Raw genomic sequence first — 13,469 nt, forward strand, 5'->3', positions numbered from 1 at the left:
TTTATTTTTTCACAAGTTGTGCAATAAAAGCGTTTGATTTCTAAGCCTAGTATATTCCTCGCAAAATTTTACTTTTTGCTTTGCTGAAAAGGAGGGTGAGGATTATTTGCGATAAATGCTTTCTATACAAAATTTGGTTAGGGGGTGGGGGGGGGGTACTAATTTATCTTCTGTAAAAAAGGAAATCATTTTTCCGTACTAAATATTTTCTTCTTTTTAAGGTCAATTATGAAGAATGCGTGCCCCCTCCATCAAAGAGAGCGAGAGCGGGTGAGGCAGCCCCATCAGTGCCAGCCCCTAAACAGTCTGGTCGAAAACCAAAAAGACAATGGGCCACAAGGATGGAGAACACCGCTGTACAAGCCAGTGACATAGATACCACATCTATGCAAACCCCTCTTAATCGAGCCTCAATGCTGCCTCGTCAAGTTACAGCCTTGACTGTACGAGCCCGGTATATCGCTGGCCCGGCTCCGAAAGATCGTGATAGACATAATATGATCCATTTGAGCCCCAGTCATACAGCAGGGCTTTCCGTGCAAGCTACAATGCCTGGGCCTTCAAGACAAGTCATAGACCAACCAATGGCTCCCTATCATGTAATGGCCAAGCTTCCAGCTTCCTGTCAAGTGGTTGATCAATTTGAAGACGTGGGTAAATTTTTTTCAATCAAATAAGCTATTTTTAGCTGTTAGAGAACCAATTACTCTTTACTTTTGTTTTTTCAATTTTTTCTATTATTCAGGACCAGGTTATAGAAATATCTAAACAAACCTATTTTTCAACCTAATACAAGCTTGTCGAAGATATTAAAATGCTATTTTCGCTATAATCCCCCTCCACACCCCTTTTTTTAAATTTCACTGCTTCCTTTCCTCAGAGATACCTAAATATAATGTAATTTTTTTTACTTGTCAAAGAAACCACTTTTTTCTATCACCTTATTTTCTCTGCCTACTGTAGGCATCTTCGCTATCTTTTTAACCTCATTATAATATTTTTAGCTAATTTCTAGTTTACTGTTAGAGAGCCTTTTATCTCACCATTTGAAACTAATAATGCTATTTTTCGCTAGAATATTATAGTTTTCCCCGATGTTTAAGGGACTTAGAAGTGCACCCTTTTTTTAGGCCATTCTTTTCAACACAGTAAAAGCGTGTCAGAGATATGTTTTCTCCCCAAAGGAAATATATTGTTCTACCTTTTGAATCATATCAATTATTGCATACATTCAGCCTGCGGAATTCTCATAGCGAAACCAAAAAAGGCACTGTCCCGAACATACTTTCCCCATAGTAAATAGAAAAATCTTTGCGATATAAACTGTATTATTTAAAAACAGTTTTCTATCGGAAAGAGTTGTATATGACCTGAAAGGGATAGGCTACCTAGTAAAGACCCCGTTTTTCTTTTCAAAGCAGATATAGAGTATTAATATGATTTTTTTTGGAGGGGGGGGGGGGTGTTTGAACAAAATCAAAACCTTCTATGTCATCTTTTAGATTGTATTAAGGTGGAACTTTCAGAATATATAGAGTAGGGAACCAAATGCTACTAAGCGCGTTTTAAATAATAATTCCATTTTAAAATTTTCTTTTATAGGTTGTATTGGTACCTTATTTGCCATCATCCTCCTCATCGATTGAAAAAGAAGATGCATCTTTGGAGTTTTGTGACAATGAAATGTCTTGGCAAGGTATCGTTAATGAAATACCTGAAAATATTGACGATTTTTTAACCGATTATTTTAATGTTGATAATAACGCAGTTGAGCAGGGGGACTTGAGTCCAAACACCTTACAGCTTTTAGGGGATTTTACCCGGGAATTACCAGGGAACCTTCCTCCCACTGATTACATACTTTCACTTCAAACAACTGAAGTGGCTTCCCATAGCCCTATTATTGGACAATGTGGGGGAGGGGGTGGTGATAATATACAAGAGGGGGAGGGGAGGAAAAAATGTCTTCAAACAATCTTATTGATGAACAATGTGGGGGAGGGGTTGTAATAATATACAAGAGGGGGAGGGGGAGGGTAATATCCAATTTACATCATTTCCTGACTTTCAGCTCTGAAACTCAATTTTAAATACAATAGTCGTTTACACTGCAACTTTTGGTGATCATTTTAATTCGCTTTTGGGTGGTAATTTTGTATTTTACCAAGTAGAAATTGTCCATGAACATGAAGATGGACTTTGTGCGCTGCTAGAAAACCAAATTCAGTTGTGGGGAGGTAGGGATTCAATTAAGGTTTCAATTTTTTAAAGGTGTTTTATTTAAATGAGGGAAAAAGCGAGGTTTATGATCATTATGTACACACAGAGATGGGAGAGGTCTATCCGCATTTAGAAAATTTTGAGGGTGTTTTTATGGTTTGGATAGACCACATTATTACCCATCTCGAGAATTATAGGAAAAATGGTAGTGGGTCTGTAGTTTTATTGGTTGAAAATTTAAGCGTTAATATTTGTAAATTTAAAAAATTTTATTTTAAGAGGGGGTGGGGCGTCTGAGGGGGTAATAGTTTTAAAATATAATCCTTATTTAGAGGGGTGCAAAGGTGTTCAGCGAATCTGTTTTAAAACAGGTCAAAAATGTTTCAAGTATGCTTTCCTAATATCAGCTTACCGACCTTTGAAAGATGGCGCTTCAAAGAAAAATTTAGAATATTGGGCTGTGGATGGGAAGGTGGGGTTTGATTTAGCCATTGTAGATTTTCTTGTTTAGAGGGAAAATACCCAGTAACGATCAGGTCCATTGATATTTTTGAAACGGCTAATGCTCATTTAAATATCGGCGTTACTGTGGTCCAGTATGAAACCGAGTTTGAGGCTGGGGTTCGTTCTAAACAGAAAGGGGTGGTGTTCCCAGTAAGAGGCCCATCGATTGAATTGGTGAAGCACTGGGTATGGTTGTTGTACACACCACCTAGTGAACCCAATGCAATTTCTCATTATAATCCTATCACAGACATCAGTAGAGTTCTGGGGAAGGTTAAAAAGAGGCGGGGGGTACATTTCTACGGTCCGACCTGCCTCTCTCAATTTTGAACAGAATTAAAGTTACAAAATCATATGAAGCATTGTAGACGGCATGGCTACCAGTCAGTGGAAACGGTTTCAGGTGATAGGGCCATTTTACGCTTTAAAAATTTTCAAAATACCCTCCTCCAGAGCAATAAAATCTCTTTGGATTGTGAAGCAAAGCTAGTGGAACTGAACGATCCTCGAATTCCAAATCGAATCAAAGAACATCGGGCCATTTCAGTCTCCTACGCCCAAGCGCAAAGAGACATTTCTAACACTATGAAACTGTTATAAATAGTTGAAACATTGGATGAGGGAGAGTATATGGTCAAGGCACTGACTAAATTAATTGGCACCGCTAATGGTAATATTTTTCGTTTGAGAAATACCCATTACCCTATGGTGTTGTCTGCAGAGGATAGTGTCGTGATTAAAAATCAAAAAAATATGCTGGGTTTGTAAGGGGGAGTTTGTAGAGGGGGATAAGGGGAAAGGGACTAGAGGGAAAAGAGGTGGTCAGGGGAAAGTCAGAGATCACAATCACTTGTGGCAGGAAATATCCTCAGGGGGTAGTAATTTTAGAGAGGTAGTGCCTCAATCGTGCAACATAAACGTTAGCCAGCAGTTTTTTATTCCAGTTTTTATTCATAATTTAAATTATTATTTAAAATTTATTTTACCGGCTTTGGCACGTATGCACAGGGAGGGTGGGGGAGTAGATAGTCCATGGGTAAATAATTCATTTACCTGTAACATCATTCCCAAATCAGCAGAGAAGTTGGTGCTTCTCGAGTTGAAATGGCAGGTAGTGAATAATGGGCATACGTGCTGGAATAAAATCAGGTTTTTAGATTCTTTTAGTTTTATTCCCAAGGAATTGAGTCAATTGATTCAAGTGCAGAAAAGTGACAGTTTTGATAGGTTTCCTTTGCTTAAACAGCATTTTCCAGACAGCGAAATGTATGACCTATTGACCTGTAAAGGTGTATATGCATACGACTATTACTGTTCTGGCGCTTGCTTAAGCGAGGTGAAACTACCTCCAATTGAAGCTTTCTATAATTCACTCACCAACAGTGAATGCACAGCCGAGGAATATGAATTTACCAAGAAGGTGTGGGCTAAGGGGATTTGCAAAAATGGGTGGGATTATTGTAGACTGTACTTGGCCAGTGACGTTTTAACTGTGTTAGATATTGTCTGCAAGAACACAGTTCAAATCTATTCAGAGTTTGGACTAGATATTGGATATTATTTTTCCACATTACACATTTGGTGATGGACTTGATTTTAAAAATTAGTGGGGAAGAAATAGGCTTGATAACTGATGTAGATCAAAACCTTTTTGTAGAAAGATAAATGAGGGGTGGGTATGTTTTTCATGGGGATCGCGTTTTGACAACAGATCCAAGCGGACAAAACACCACCGGTGCAAAGTCAAATGCAGTTTTCTTGGACATGAACTCTTTGTACCCCTCGGCAATGTCTCACTACTCTTTGCCGTGTGGGAAGTATAAATGGCTTGAGAATCATTGTGAGTTCCCCGACATTAACACCGTCGAGGACAATGGGCCACAAGGATAGTTCTTTGAAATAGATGGTCAAATTCCATTGGCGCTTCATGATTCAGTCAGAGATTTTGTTTTTCCCTGTATCAATCGACCATTGACCAAGGACTCACTGAGTCCCTACAATCGATCATTGGTTGAGGAAATGGGGATGCACTGGATCCTTTCTAAGCAGAAACTGATTCAGATCTGGACCCTAAAGAGAATATCGTTGTTCATCATGTGCTTTTGCACTGGATAGTGAACAATGGTTTGTAGATCACCAAAATACATAGGGTCCTGCAACTCAGTCAAAAACCTTATTTGAAGACGCTTATCGACACCTTTGTTGATAATCGCTCTCGAGCAAACACTAATGTAGAGAAGGAAATGTACAAACTCATTCTAAGTTCAGCGTTTGGCAAAAATTGTGAAAGCATACGGAATGGATCTCGTTGCAATGTCGTGACTGACCCTCAAGAGTGTGCACGAATTATTGCTGACCCCAATTTTACAACGTTCACGAGCATAGAAAGATGCATGGTTCTTCTACACCGGAAAAAGAGAAATGTGGTACTGAACAAGAATATAGCGGGAGGTAGTTCAGTACTTGAAATGTCCAAAAAGCTCATGTTGTCATTTTTTTACAATGTGTGCAAGGTACAATGGCCAAGGGAGAGGGAGGTTCAAGTTTACTATGGGGATACAGATTCTCTGCTGTTAAAAGTAAAAACCGGAAATTTATTGGGAGATTTAGAAAATGGGAAACACATCAGCCTGCGGATGGATTTTACTAACTGGACTCCATCCCTCTATCCCGAGATGGTGAAACGTCAAGCTCCCAACCATCTGCTCGTGTGAAAAACAGAGGCGGGGAGGGTTTTTATATCCAATGGGGTGTTCTTGGGCCCTAAAGCTCTCTATGTGGAAACTCACAATTGGGATATTAAGCAAGCATCTAAAGGGATACCTACACATTTTGTAAAGAACAATTTGAATATGAGTATGTACAAAGACTGTGTAAAGAGTAGCCTAGTGCCGAGAGCATAAGTGCTTGCCATTCGCTCTGTACAATATAAACATTTTACTGTAACAGTGGAAAAGAATGCAATGTCATGTATATCCGACAAAGTCTTTGTGCTCGAGAATGGTGTAAGTGTACTGCCCCATGGTCACTACCGTATTTCAGACCGGGTTGAATGCATAGACTATCGCAATCAACTTGGTCTGGATAAGTTAACCTAAACCTAACTCAAACCTAATCTGATAAATTAACCCAACCCTAACCCAACCAAAGCTAAACCTTTCATGAATTAAATGCTCTAACCTGTAGCAGCAGCAGTGACGACGGCTATTGTATACATTTTTTCCACAGCGATCCCAGGGGCTGGGAGGCCCTCCCCTGGCTGGCTTTCGAACCCGCGGTTTCCGGGGGAGAGGGGTCCCAACCGCGGCCGGCTTTCGGCCCGAGGCTCCCGGAGGGTAGAGAGTTTAAATTTATAGTGTTCAACTGTGCTATTTTTAAAGTTGTAAGTTGTTTTTTATATGTTGTACAAAAAGTGTTCATGCTGGACAAAAAAGTTTTTTTTATGACAATAAGTGTTATTGTTGTACATATAGTGTTATTGTTCTTGTTGAACAAAAAGTGTTTTGATAATAAATAGTGTTCTTAATGAACAAAAAGTGTTTTGATAATAAATATTGTTTTTGTTGAACAAAAAAAAGTGAAAAAAAATGTTGCTGTTAATAAATATTATTGTTGTTCATGTTAATAAATATTATTGTTGTTCATGTTAATAAATATTGTTGTTGTTCATGTTGAACAAATAGGGTTTTTGTTCTTGTTGAACAAGTGTTTTTGTTCTCATTGAACAAATAGAGTTTTTATGTCGAATAAATGAATGAACTATTATTTTTGTTGTTCTTGAATAGATAGATCTATGGGAAAATTATTACGACTTATTCATTGGACAAGTATGGTTTACAGTTAGTTGTACTTCGACTGTTGTCAACAGCAGCAGCAGTATGTATCAATTTAAAACACCATTCAGATAGTTTGTGTGTGGTCCATCAATGTCTAGCGAAACGACAATTTTAGCTAAAATAATTCAAAATTGTAATAAAAAGTTTTTGGAAAAACCTAGAAAATTTATTATTGCTATAGTATTTGGCATGAGTCCTATGATCAAATAAAAGCTATTGCCACATCTATACAAATACAATTCATACGCGGACATGATGTTTTCAATAGTATTGAACCAAAATCATGACTGATTATTGATGATTTCGCTGAATTCATTGAACAGTTCTCACAGGAAATGCTACAGCTGTTTACTGTTAGCTCTCATCATGAAAATATTTCCATAACCCTAGTTCTACACAACTTCTTTCACCAGAGTAAATGTATGAGAACCCTTGCTTTGAATTGCACCATCTATATTATCTACCCAGTTGTTCGTAATTCTAGCTCGCTAATAACTCTCAATAAGCAAATATATCTCGGTGCTCCCAAATTTCTGCTGTCAGCGTACACTCAGGCGACAAATAAGCCCTATGGCTAAATTTTGCTAGATCTTAATCAGAGCACACCCGAGGATCTACGTGTATTCACAGATATTTTCGACAGAGAAATTACTGTATATCTTGCAGTGAACAGTAGAAAAAGCTATTAGTTGCCATTATGACACTGAAGAAACTACATGAACAACGGTGTTTATTTTCCGTTTTAGGTACTTCAAAACCTCCTCTCAGGAAGGCCATACTCAAACATGGTGTTGACAATAATTTCATTAATCTAATATCTGAACTTTGTTTAAATTTAACTGAGGGCAATGTACACTTGCCAGAAGGTGATAAACAACAGACAAAGCAACATCGTTCCACTGTACCTGCCTTTGCTTGCAAAAACAAGGGAAAATTTTTTAAAAGAAAACGTCTCCTTCAAGCGGGCGGTAGCTTTGTTAAACTTTTACTGCCAATAATTGCAGGTCTTGTAAACAGTTTTCTCTAGAGAATGGCTAAACCCTATAAATTGACACCATTTGAACTTGTCCTCTTGCCAGTGGAACATTTTGAAGACAATATAAGCAAATTCATTAATGATGGAAATATTGCCGATGACAAAAAGCTAGTTTTACTTCAAGATGCATTGCGACGTGTGGACAAACATAGACCTTATCGTGAGAAACCAACCGTCATCACACATCCCTCTAAACAGGAAACACCTCCTCAAGATTCTGCAGCAGTGCAATCAAAGCAGAAGGAATTGAATTCCATAATGTCAACAATTGGAAACATATTGCCAGTGACCTATCGAGAACAAGTAAAAGGGTTTTAGCATATCTCATGTTGGAAACTGGTGGTGATCAAGTTTAAGTCAATAGCACAGGGAAACGAATTATAAATCAGGGGAAAAGTTATAATCTAGTTGATTTAATTGTGATATGGTGACGAGTCGTAAAGGACTTTTATCATTTAAAAATAATCTATACACCTTTTTAAATGCATAAAACTTCCCCAAAAGTCTTGTTGGCAATAAGCAAATTCTAAAGAAACTAAGAGAATATAGTCCTCCAACAACGCCAACAACACCATTTAAAAAAAAAGAATATTCAATATTGGAAAATACTAGCAGCAGCAGCAGCAATGATTTTATAACACCTGTGGCTAGTCAAAAGTGAAGACGGATTGGTTCACCCTCCAGTATGCAAAAGGGGAGTGGACATTACGCTAAGTGTCTGCGTTCAAAATGGTTGAAGTTCCGAAGCATGTCTATGATACTATTGGTGAAGCGGAAATTGGTGAGTTCCCCCATAGCGCTTTCTAAAGTTGCTTCTGACATAGACGCTGGCAACACATTAAAAAAATTCAAATGAGTATCTACAGAATGGATCAAGTTACACGCTGCATCGGAATCGCAGGCTTCGTGGCAAACAATATCGACAAACTAAAGCCTTTTCCCCTCGGCATATAATGCAAACTGATCTTTTAACTTTAGACGCGATTCAACGACGTCAAAATGCACCTTACAAATATATTTTAGTGGCAATCAGTGTCTTTAGTCGCTATGCCTACGCAATTTCATTGGAATCAAAGAGAGGTGTTGAAGTTGCTCATGCTTTAGAAAGTATTCTTGAACAGGATTGCTATAGAAAACTTCAATCGGATCGTGGTAGTGAATTTGTTAATCCTCATGTACAAAAGGTTCTATTGAAATATAATACAACACTCTATCATAGTCACAGTCCGATAAAGGCTGCATTGGCTGAACGATTAATAAGAACGATTAGTCTATTAATTTCAAGATATTGTACATTGAAAAATACACCTGATTTTATTCATGATTTAGATAAAATCATGCGAATATACAACCATCGACCTCATCGATCATTGTCCAACTCAAGCCCTCGGGAAGTTCATTGCAGTGAAAATACATTTGATGCTTTTCTAGAGCAGTATTCCAATGGCAATAAGAAGAAAAAGAAGAAATTCAATGTTGGTGATACTGTTCGAATTAATAAAACCACTAATATTTTTGAAAAGGGGAATTATTTATTACCCATGGAACTTTTTAAAGTGTCCAAAATCCTCGACACTACAACCACGACATATTGACTGCGAGACACCAAAGATGATGAGATTCTCGGCGGTTTTTATGAATATGAACTGCAAAAAGTTAGAAACACTACTGAAATTTATCAAATTGAAAAGATAATAAAGAGTCGTACTCGTAGGGGCAAGAGACAGTTGCTTGTTCGCTGGCTAGGATACAACTCTGATTTTGATTCTTGGGTCAGTGTTGAAGATATTAACAATGCCCAATGATTTCTATGTGACTTTCATGTCCAATGTTTCTGATCCTCTCTACAATGACTTGGATAGAACAAGTGAGTTTTGGACGAAACTCTCCCACCATCAAATTCGACGGCGCATATGAAGTGGCTCTTGTCGACTTTATTCTCAAAAATACATATGACATCCTGAGAAAAGATCATAAATATGATATAAAAATTAGACCCTATGACTGGACACCACCCCCGGGTGATCAAGAAAAAATTCAAAAGATCAATTGGATGAATTATCCATATATTGAATTACCCTATGAAGAACTCACCTGTAACTGTAAGAATGATTTATGCCGTTCTATTAATAAAAGAATTTCCGCTCATAAAAAAGGAGCTTTTCATTTCAACTATTCAAAGGAGGAGGGCAAGATCTACATTAGTTCACCTATTCCCGATGAGAATGTTATTCTCAATGATAATCTAAAAGATGTTCTTGGCTTTAAGCTCAATAAAATCAACGGTAAAAGTGCTGGAAACATTAATTTCATTTTTGCTGACTACCCGCCTGCCTTCTCCATGGACACTTGTATATTTCTCTACGCTTCATTTGTGGAAACATCCTGGTTTGGCAATAGCATTGTTCCCTTCCTACGAGTTCTGAACGAAAAACCAATCAAGAACATATTCACCACTACAATATAAAGCATCTTCAGTATATTTCCCTAAGAACTTCCTATTTGGAACTCTGTCAGTTAACAATAAGAACTGAATTAGATGATCCCCTAGCAATATCAAAAGGTTTGGCAGTGATTACATGCCATCTTCGACCCATCGTTCAACAAGATGTCTTATAGAAAATGGTATTCATCTGTCCTGATATTGACTGCTACGTTAATACTCTTGTCCCAAGACATCAGGGCAATGGAATGGACTATTACAAAGGTCACTCGTCAATGTCTGGTTACGGTTTTGGCAGTTGGTTTGCTAAGCTGTTTTGCTCTGCAGTACCTCTGGCTAGAAAATATATTGTACCGGCTGCGACAGATTTTGCATCCCTTACACTATACGATTGGGGATCTGGCAAGGATTTTCAAAAAAGTGCTTCGGAAAATCTTAGGTCCAGTGCGCCAACCCTTGGCGAGAGATTAAAACAAAATCGAAAAGGTTTAAAAAGGTCGAGAAACAATGCATCACTCATCTGTCTCTACTCAGGTCAGAAACGAAAGACATCACCCCTGTCAGAGAGAAGAAGGAAAAAGCCGACACGCACAATAAGCACTAGTAGAAGAAGAAGCCCCAGGAAGAGAATTGTTAGATCGAAACTAGATTTCTTTTCCTAAGATGTCCTACCTACCACATAAAGATTCTCAACCTTCAATCACCTCCTCATTGGATCTATTCAATGCAGAAAATGTTGATGTGAGTGTAAAACATGGATATTACGAACAATTTTATCCACAACCACCCCTCTCTGATAATATCCAGTTTCAAATTTATTCCAATGAAGACAACCTTATGGACATGTCTTCGACATTTATAGATTTACAAATGAAAGTCCGGAAAGCCAATAATATTTTGCCAATTCTTGCTGATGGAATATCCTATGAAAATTGTATATTACATAATTTATTTCGTCAAATCAGTGTCTACATCAATGGCACGCTGGTGAGCACAAGCAACAATCTCTCAACTTATACAAGCTATATGCAATTCATGCTGATGACACCCAAGTCATACAAGGAATTGAGAGGCATCTCCAATGGATATGAATATATTACTAATACTGATAGTAAAGATACACTTAAAAAGGCTACAACTAGTGAATTACATCTAGTTGGAAAAATATATCATGAAATATTTAATATACCCAAATGGCTACCACCCAATATTAAAGTGGATATAAAATTATTGCTTGCACTATCCAATTTCATTTTTAGAAAAGAAATTGATACCAATCCTGATGTTACTCTCTCCCTCACCTCGGCAATACTTCATGTACGCAAACAACAAGTTATGAGTTCTGTTGCTTTGGCAGTGGAAAAACTGAGAACTAGTGGAAATAATATTAAACTACTTGTTCCTCATACAATCACCAATCAACGTCATATTGCCGTGGGTTCACGCAGCTTCACCGACTCATCCCTTATCAATGTCGAAATCCCGTCAAAACTCGCTTTGGCATTTGTAAAAAGCGCTAGTGCAATAGGATCAAGGACTGGATGCCCACATAAATTTGAAATGTTTGGGCTTTCATTTCTTGTCTGCAAAGTAAACGGCATCCCACTCTACATTCTATCCCTTGATAAATCCTATAGAACATTGTTTGAGTTGACCATGCAAACCCTAGATCATGATTCACAACTATTTGAAAATGGTATAACCGAAGAAATGTTTGCTAAAACACATGGTATCATTGTACTGGATTTGTCTGGCATCCAGGATATGAGTATAGTACGGACGGGGAGTTTGCGTTTAGAGTGTACATTTGCCGACCCGTTAGCTGAGAGTATTGTACTAATCCCACTAAATCAATATGAAACCTATTGGGAAATCACTCCCGAAGGCAGTGTTCTACTAGACTTGGCACCATGAACACCAGTCAAATAATCAATGTATTTAATATGGATCCCTATATGTCCTAGTACAGATCCTATTGTCTGCCCTCGGACTTTCTTGGAAAAATTCAAAGTGTCAACAATACCCTAATTATTGTTAATAGCAGTCCGTCGACTGTGCAGACGGGTCATTGTCTGTGCATCTTTCAAACAATGAAGACGATTGAATTTTTTGATCCTCTTTGCCTACCCTATACATTCTACGCTCCCCACATCAGCAACTATATAGATAGCCATGGGAAAACTATTATTCAAAATCGGAGGAGAGTGCAGGATCTGACGACTAAAAGCTTTGGCCTCCATGCACTACTATATTTTGTGTTCCGATGTCGTGGTTATACTTACAAGCAGTTTCTCAACATTTATGGTGACAATCCACGTCTGAACGACTTTCTAGCTGAAAATATCCTCTCATACCTGTATAATATTGATTTCGGTGTCCTAAGAGTAAAGTGCTTCAAAAATGTATGTGAATTTGTTTATTAATAAAATGTATATATACTACAATGTCTTTAAATATTCAGTTTAGATTTCTTCTTCTTCGGTGTATAGGCAACTGTCGTGAACCACTAATGCTGGTAAATCATTTGGATTCACTGTATATTGATCTTGATTGGCTGCAAAGTCAGGGTCAAATTTTCTACAGTATAATGTAACTTCACTCTTGTCATATCTCTTTGTATAGTCAATGATACTATTTACATTCATGTTATGAAATTCACGATTTTCAATCTGTCTATTTGAAGCGATATCACTTACAGTGTTTTCAAATGGTGAATCACATTCAGTAACTGCCAAATAAAAATCCCTTGGTTTATAGTCATAATAGGCAGTTTCGTCAGAACGATGACGTAGAAACTAAATTGTTTTGTTACCCCAACAGTTGTATTGTAGACCTGATTCTTCCTCCCAGAATAATTTAAATCCACGACGATACCTATCTCGTAGAAATAAACTAAAATCACGTTTGGGATTCTTTCCAATCATAACGGGGTAAGTATTCTCCCACTGATCATATTTATCATAATGACAATTGGAGCACAGATGTCCTCTAGGGTGAGAGTCACAAATCTCTTCAAGACATGAATTACATCCTTTAATTTGTACTGCATAGCCTCTATGTAATTTACAAGGATTACATAATTTTTACTTTTCATTATAGTCATCAATAATTGTACAATTCTCACATTGTGTCCAACTGCCAGGATTGTACATGCATAGTGGACATGTATAGAACATTTTTTGGTTTCCGATGTCAACTCTCTCACAGCTAAAACGAAACTGATCATCCTCGTTCAATAAATTCAGAGGAAGGAATGGGAGGGGAGTAACTCTGTGACGGCACCTCTTTCGAATGGTGGGGGAGCCATCTACATTAAATCTATGGCAATGTTTTCAAATGTATATCCACGATATTATTGTGTTTTGTTCCAATTAATATATCAATAAATTGAGTATAAGCATTTGAGTCACATCGTAAATACTTCATACAA

The sequence above is a fragment of the Artemia sp. Qi Xiang Cuo genome, chromosome 7 (assembly GCF_049724085.1).
Source record: "Artemia sp. Qi Xiang Cuo chromosome 7, ASM4972408v1, whole genome shotgun sequence".
In the NCBI taxonomy this organism is placed as follows: Eukaryota; Metazoa; Arthropoda; class Branchiopoda; order Anostraca; family Artemiidae; genus Artemia; species Artemia sp. Qi Xiang Cuo.